The sequence below is a fragment of the Bidens hawaiensis genome, unplaced genomic scaffold (assembly GCF_021521415.1).
Source record: "Bidens hawaiensis isolate Kalapana, Puna unplaced genomic scaffold, B.hawaiensis_p1.1 tig00007915_1, whole genome shotgun sequence".
Classification (NCBI taxonomy): Eukaryota; Viridiplantae; Streptophyta; class Magnoliopsida; order Asterales; family Asteraceae; genus Bidens; species Bidens hawaiensis.
In genome coordinates, this window is record NW_027491551.1 from 556,238 (window position 1) to 565,402 (window position 9,165).

Sequence of the window (9,165 nt, forward strand, 5' to 3'; positions counted from 1 at the left end):
AAATAACGAACTCTAACTTATTTAAACCCGACACCATCTTTTGGGTAAAGTTGTTTTTATAAAAGATGTACATTTTCGCATGATAAACGTAAGCCTTAAATCAAAATCTGTAAATTTGGAGCTTTCGGTAGTCAAATTGATCCCGGCCCGTTAAGGGGCATTTTAGTCAATTTTGGAATAATTCGAATACTCTATCTTCTGGTTAGAATTAGCTTTCGGACCAGAAGACTTTTCTGTACGTCATAATATTTTGAGTGTAGTGGTCAGAGCCCGACTCCAGACTCCCAGTTCAGATTCTGAACAGTACTAGCTCGCTTAAACATTGTTTATTTCATAACTCAAATTCTAGACATCCGTTAGACCTGCTTCCAGCGGCTACGTTCTCGCTTTTAATTGTATATTATTCCCTCAAAGTTTTAGGTTTATTTATTTTCTGACCAGTCAGCTCGCTTAACCGCATCCTTAAATTTCTCGTTAACTTTATTATTGCAAGGTGAGTACTTTCATACCCTTTTTTCGATCTTTTGTTTTGGGGTGACATTTCATACTTATCAAACTAAATGCTTTATTTACTTGAGTCTTAAACCCACAAACGTGATTGTATACTTGACTTGAATAATTGCTCGATTTGGTGTTCTATGCTTATTTGCCTATGTGTTTACAGCTTTTGGATGGTGGAACTATAAATCCTATACCATTTGGCAATGGCAAGGTGTCGTTAACGTAATGCAATTAACGATAACTATAAAATCCTAGACTACTTGGCAACCCCTTGTAGCTGGGTGGTGCTAATGTAAGCTTATTAGCAATTGTCAATAAAATCCTAGACTAATTGCCAATAGCTAGGTGTCGATAACTTGTTTAGCGATAACTATTTTATCCAGGTTTATAGCTCTTATTGATTGTTTTGTATAGTTTTGTGGCTTTTCATACTATATACTATTGTTGCTCAAACTTATGAATTGCTCACCAACCTTTGTGTTGACAAACTTTATTTTATGAAATGTTACAGGTTAGACTATTGTTGACTCGAGGACTTGACGAAAACGTTACCAAGACTATTAGGATATTAGTAAAACGAACAATATATTTGCTACTTGTATTTAACTTGGTTGTGTGAATGATATGTGTTGTTTATTGATTTGTTGAACTAAAACGAGTTGAATAAATATTGTCACTTTAAATAGTGTCTTGTGTATTTGTCCAATCACGTTGCACCCTGGCATGTTCCGCCGCCTTTGGTCTGGGTGTGACAATGAACAACGTTCCTCTAAATTTACTCATTAACAGAAGTTTCTCTATTTGCCTCCACTCACAACCACTTACAACTACTCTGTATAATATAGAGAACCACTCACAATAATATGGAGGACATGTTGGAATGCTCTAACATATTAAATACTACTTCCTACGTTGTAAAGGTCTCACTTATAGAAAATGGGACATAGGAATTTTTTGAACCAGTTTTGTCAAATTTAAAGAGTTGAAGGACCCAAAAATATTTCCAAAATATTTACTTTAGAACTAGAAACAAGAAAGTGGGTTTGTCCCACATTGGAAAAAGAAGAAAGTAAAGTTATCCCACATGGGTAGAAAAAGAAAGTGGACTTGTCCCACCTCGCTAGAAAGACAAACTGGTGAGCCGCTAATAAGAAAGAAGGCTCATAAGATAATATTATTATATGACAAGACACTCTCAATAGTCTTAGCGAGGGTGCAAAGCACCCTACGTGCACATGTTCGGGTGAAGTGAGATGGACGCAATGTGATATTACTATAAAGGAAGAGGTCGTGATCTGCTCCAAAGCATCCCAAACACACCATAAATAGCCACACACAACATAGAAATTGGTGCCACGAGTCGTGTGATATTCGTCATTTTCGGTTTAAATTGTATTTGTTTTTGTATTGGAAACCCGACCCGTTTGGGTCTTTCGGACCCTTCGTTATTAATAAAATGTTAGGTTTTATGTTCATTTATGTTACACAAATGTCGGATCAAGAAAACATCCTTTACGGTGCCTTAAAACACCATTTTAATATTAAAAACGACTTAAAACGAACTTCAGGGACCCAAATTGCCAAACAACCAAAGCTAACGGGGTGTTTTAAACTAAAGGATAACCCTTACTTTTTCCACCACCATCCACCTAGTTTGACCATTTCAACCAATGAAATGCAAGTATACCCCTTATGAGTAAACTATACTTTTTCCACTATAAAAACAAGTCCCATGCACCCATTTTGGTTGCTCATTCTTCTCCAAACTCTCTCAATCTAAGATCCAAGTATTCATTCTTCAAGTTCTTAATAGTTTGACTCATCAAGGTCAAACTAATACTAATCCTTGTTTCTAACTAATTCTTGTGTAACACCCCGTAACCGCAGCGGAAACGTACACGGGATGCAACAGACACATCTGATATCAACAGCATTGCTTATAAAGAAAACACCACTACATTAATTTATAACATATTACATTGTTGCGAGTTGCGTTACTGTCTAGGTGTTACACACATATATTACCAATAAAACATTAATAAGTTCATTACAAAACATAGAGCAGCAAGCTTCCAACAGGTAGCACAGATATTTAAGCACATATCAATCATTCCAACTTGGGCATACCTAGAAAACATGTAAAGAAAACGGGTCAACTACGAATAGTTGGTGAGTTTCACTAATTTAAATAAACACTGACAAATCATTTTTAATAATCATTTATTAACCATATAATCATGCTGGGAACTAAGTTACCCCAGAACATTTCCAATAACTTTCTGGGAACTATGTTACCCCAGAACAATAATAACCCCTGGGAACTATGTTACCCCAGAATAATAATAACCCCTGGGAACTATGTTACCCCAGAATAATAATAACCCCTGGGAACTATGTTACCCCAGAACAATAACAACCCCTGGGAACTATGTTACCCCAGAATAATAACAACCCCTGGGAACTATGTTACCCCAGCATAATATCAACCCCTGGGAACTATGTTACCCCAGAATAATATAACCCCTGGGAACTATGTTACCCCAGAACAATAATAACCCCTGGGAACTATGTTACCCCAGAACAATAACAACCCCTGGGAACTATGTTACCCCAGAACAATAACACATTATAAACATTTTATATATTCTATGCATCAGTCCATATATATATAAATGTACAAGTATTTCCATACGATCGGTATGTACTTAAATACTTTAAATAAGACATGTTTTCCGCCCCGGGAAAATATAATTAAAACAATTCATTAAAAGGGGCTCGTGAAAACTCACCTTTGGTGAGTCGATGAGTAATATAAGGAACAGCTACGTGCCTGGATCTGTAATATAATATCTAGCCATTACTATACAATTCTCATAACTTAAATATGTATAAATCGGTACATCTGGGAACACTGTTAACCCAGTACTGTACTCGATTCGGGGACAATGTTAACCCCGTGACACTTCTAAGGACTCAGATTATGACATTGCTTAGAGTTTGATAGTCAATTAAAGTGATGAAATTATAGCTCGGTTTGACACCCCGTTTTGGCCGTGGGGCCCGTTTCCGGTCTTTCGGTGCCGAAAACGGTAAAATCGGGTAAAATTACCCAAATCATCCGAATTATTTTCGGATGATTTATTTTTACTTAAGTTACTTAGATTTATGAAAATAGTCTATTTTAAAGTTTTCGTGTACCAGTCAGCTCGCTTATGCGAACTTTGCCGGTTTACACGTTTTAAGCTTTAAATAATTGTTTTTATGTTCATTTTAGCACAAATAATTACCCGTTTAGTCTCGGGTCTTGAAATTTTACTCAAAACTTATTTTGACAGAAAGAAAATTTTATAAAATTTTCCAGATTTATTTTCCTATATTTGCATTTATTTACCTATTTTTAAATCTCATTAAAAACACTAAATATGTCAAAAATATCAAAACACTTTAGAAAAAAATACCAAATTTTTCTGGGATGATCCTTATCATCCTCATAACTTTCTGGAATTTTCCCAGATTTATTTTCCTAAATTTACATTTATTTATCTATTTTTAAATCTTGTTAAAACACTAAATATATCAAAAATACCAAAACACTTTAGAAAAATCCCAAGTTTTTCTGGGATGATCTTTATCATCCTCATAACTTTCTGGAATTTTCCCAGATTTATTTTCCTACATTTACATTTATTTATCTATTTTTAAATCTTGTTAAAACACTAAATATATCAAAAATACCAAAACACTTTAGAAAAAATCCCAAGTTTTTCTGGGATGATCTTTATCATCCTCATAACTTTCTGGAATTTTCCCAGATTTATTTTCCTACATTTACATTTATTTATCTATTTTTAAATCTTGTTAAAACACTAAATATATCAAAAATATCAAAACACTTTAGAAAAAATCCCAAGTTTTTCTGGGATGATCTTTATCATCCTCATAACTTTCTGGAATTTTCCCAGATTTATTTTCCTACATTTACATTTATTTATCTATTTTTAAATCTTGTTAAAACACTAAATATATCAAAAATACCAAAACACTTTTAGAAAAATCCCAAATTTTTCTGGGATGATCTTTATCATCCTCATAACTTTCTGGAATTTTCCCAGATTTTAAAACTTATTTTTCAAGCCATTCTCACCCAAAACCGAGCTAGAAAGCCCTAGAACTCGTATCACCGAAAAGCCTACTTAGACTTTTCCAACTGAGCTCAAATTTTGTGGGTGACTTTTATATGTTATAAAAAGCTTATCTTAAATTTTCCGGAATTTTTCATCATGTTTTGCTATTTTTCACTATTTTTGGCCAAAACCGAGCATTAAATTCACCAAATATTCATCTTTTATCCAAAAATTACCAAAAATTCACAGATCTCATATTTTCATGTGTAGATCATCTCTGTGAAATTTCGTGACCCAACTCTAAGTACACAACAATCTGTCCATTTTTCATAAACACACAAAAACCGAACTATCTTGTGTTTTCTAGCTTTTGATCGCAAGGATCTCGGTTTCTAGCCTTTGCTAGCCGCTAGATACAACACTTTCAAGCACAACAACACCACACCAAGCAAACTTTACCAACAATCAAGCCATTTCTTTCCTAGTGTCGGTTTTTATGTAAAAACAAAGATTCTAACCGTAAAAATCTATTCTAAACACTTTTAACTAATTACTTGGATCAAGATCCTTTGTATAACTTGTATACATCCTTTGATCACACAAGAACCGGTTCCATCTCGGGTTTTCACCCATTTGTCACTTGGAACCTTTTTGTTCTTGCAAAACAAATCAAACCAAGTAAATAATACCAAAGATCATGTATTATAACATGTTTATACCTTCAAAATCTTGGTTAATACTTAAAGGAAATGGATGATCTTGCAAGAACCCTTGAAGGAGTTAGAGATTTTGAGAGAATTTGTTGTGTTTTTGGGTGTAAAAGAAAAAAATATGAAGTGTGTGTGTGTTTGACCATATGGCCGGCCATGTGAGGGGGTGTGGGGGGCCCCACATCTCAAACCATGGCCACATATCTAGATTACAAAATCTGGATAGTGTTGTGGATAATCTGGTTCAGTTCGTTTCTCGTTTAAACTCGTAATTCGGCTTAAAACGAGCCTAAAATGGTTGTTTTTCGGGTTAAAATAAAATTTATATAAAACTGATTTAAAAACTTTAAAAAAACTTATCCCATGACATTAAAACATCATATTATTAATAATTACGCATCTTTTTCGGCTTGATTGATCGTCTCTTGCTTGGTTTGGTGTTAAAGGTTTCGTTTAGCGTACCGACGTACCATTAAATCGAAATCCTTTTTCTGTGCTATAATTCACCTATCCCGAAGCATTAATACTTCGTAAATATCACTAAACATTATATACATCGTCTATAATGAAATTCCCGATTCGTTCGGGTTTCAATAATCGTTCATTGGTTAATTGTAATTCCAATACGATTCACTATATAATCGAGTATGATTCGTACTATGAATCATATATACTCGTTTAAACGTACTATAACCCATATAATCAGTATTAAATGACATGTAAATAGTATATTCCGGCTAGGGTATACCTGGATTTGCCGGAATCGTTACATTCTCCCCCCGTTATAAAAATTTCGTCCTCGAAATTTTACGCGACAACTACTTCCTTTTGAGGAAACAGGTGGGGGTATTTCTTCCGAAATTCGTCCTTTCGTTCCCAAGTAAATTCTGGGCCTCGTTGCGAATTCCATCTAACCTTGACCAACGAGATCTTATTGTGTCTAAGTTGTTTGATTTTCCCGTCTACTATTTCTATAGGCTCCTCTACAATGCTGAGCCTATCACTTATTTGAACACCCTCTAAGGGTAACACCGATGTCTCATCCGACAGACATCTTTTCAAGTTTGACACATGAAACACGTTGTGAACTGCACTTAGTTCCTCAGGCAGTTCTAATCGGTAAGCTACAGGACCGATTTTTGCAATTATTTCGAATGGTCCAATGTATCTCGGGGCTAACTTCCCCGCCTTTCCAAATCTGACCACACCCTTCCACGGTGATACTTTCAAATACACCTTATCACCTTTCTCGAATGACAACGGTTTTCGACGGGTATCGGCATAACTCTTCTGTCGATCCCGTGCGGCTTTTAGGTTGTTCTTAATTTCAAGAATCTTGCTGGTCGTCTCCTGGACCAGATCCGATCTAATGATCTGCGGGTCACCCACTTCAGACCAACAAAGTGGTGATCGGCACTTACGTCCATACAATGCTTCATAAGGTGCTGCCTTTATACTGCTATGGTAACTGTTATTATAGGAAAATTCAACGAGTGGGAGATGTTGATCCCAATTTCCCTTAAAGTCCAGTACGCAGGCACGAAGCAAATCCTCCAATGTTTGAATGGTCCTCTCGGACTGACCATCGGTCTGAGGGTGGTAAGCTGTGCTTAGGTCAATACGTGTTCCCAATGCTTCTTGGACAGCTTGCCAAAGTTTGGAGGTGAAATGGCTATCCCTATCGGAGATGATCGAGATGGGGATGCCATGACGAGACACTATTTCATTTATATAAATTTGCGCAAGTCTCTCAGTGTTAAAAGTATTCCTAATTGGAATAAAATGTGCCGATTTGGTTAACCGATCCACGATTACCCAAATCGCATCATGACCTCGGGGTGTCTTGGGGAGATGTGTCACAAAATCCATTGTGATCTGTTCCCACTTCCATTCCGGAATTTCCGGCTGTTGTAGCATTCCCGAGGGTTTCTGGTGTTCCGCCTTAACTCTCGCACACGTCGTACACTTGCCGACGTATGTGGCTATATCCTTTTTCATTCCTGGCCACCAGTAAAATTCTTTCACATCCTTGTACATTTTATCTGATCCCGGATGTATGGAATATTTCGATTTATGTGCTTCATCCATGATCAAATCACGAAGGTCATGGAGGGTCGGGATCCAAATCCGATTTTTGAAATAAAGAATTTCGTCCACACGCTGTTCGAAATTCTTCTCATTCCCGTAAAGTCCTTCTTTATCCAATTGGCCCTCTTTCAACGCCTTGCGTTGAGCGACTCGAATCATATCTGAAAGGTTCGACTGGACTATCATCCCCAAGGCTCGCACACGTAGTGGCTTGACTCGATCCTTTCTACTCAAGGCATCGGCTACAACGTTAGCCTTGCCGGGGTGATATCGTATGTCACAGTCATAGTCACTCAGCAACTCGACCCATCTTCGTTGCCTCATATTCAGTTCTTTCTGATCGAATATGTGTTGCAAACTTTTATGATCAGTGAATATGGTGCACTTTGTACCGTAGAGATAGTGTCTCCAAATTTTAAGTGCAAAGATGACTGCTCCCAGTTCCAAGTCATGAGTAGTGTAGTTTTTCTCATGAACTTTTAACTGTCGAGACGCATAGGCTATGACCTTTTTATTTTGCATTAACACGCACCCTAACCCTTTACGGGATGCGTCACAATATACAACAAATCCATCGTCTCCGTCGGGGAGACTTAAGATTGGCGCTTGGCACAATCTTTGCTTTAGCGTTTGAAACGCCGCTTCCTGCTCTTCACCCCAATCATATCTCCGATCCTTTTGAGTCAGGAGGGTTAAAGGTTGGGCGATGCTGGAAAAGTTCTCTATAAATCGACGATAGTATCCAGCTAAGCCTAAGAATTGGCGAATTTCTTTCGGAGATTTAGGCGCTTGCCAATTCTTAATAGCTTCAACCTTACTCGGATCAACGTGTATTCCTTGGTGGTTTATAACATGACCGAGGAATTGCACCTCTTGTAACCAGAAGTTACACTTGGAGAATTTTGCATATAACTTCTCCTGATCCAAAAGCTCCAAAATTAACCTCAAATGTCGCTCATGCTCTTCTTTACTTTTTGAATATATCAAAATATCGTCAATAAATACAATGACGAATTTGTCGAGGTAAGGTTTACAGACTCGGTTCATGAGATCCATGAATACCGCCGGCGCATTTGTTAGCCCAAAAGGCATAACTAAAAATTCGTAATGGCCGTAGCGAGTCCGAAACGCGGTTTTTGGGACATCCTCCTCTTGAATTCTAACTTGGTGGTATCCCGATCTAAGATCAATCTTTGAGAAATAGCTCGCACCTTGTAGTTGGTCGAACAAATCATCGATTCGGGGAAGAGGATACCTATTTTTGATGGTTAACTTGTTCAATTCCCTGTAGTCAATGCACATTCGAAGGCTCCCGTCCTTCTTTTTCACAAATAGTACAGGTGCACCCCACGGGGAATAACTGGGACGTATAAACCCCTTATCCAACAATTCCTGCAACTGGTTGGATAGTTCTTGCATCTCGGACGGTGCAAGTCTGTAAGGGGCCTTAGCAACAGGGCCGGCTTGAGGTAATAAGTCGATTCTGAATTCGACTTGTCGGGTTGGCGGTAATCCAGGAAGTTCCTCTGGAAAAACTTGTGGAAATTCGCGCACCACGGGAATATCGTCCACCTGTTTTTCCTCAGAATCAGCGGCCGTCAGGCTCGCTAGATACGCCACACATCCCTGACGTATATATTTCAACACCTTGAGGTGGGATATAAATGGTATCATGGTGCCGGATTTTTCTCCCTGCACTAATACCTCCTCGTCATCCGACACCCGGATCTTGACGGTTTTCT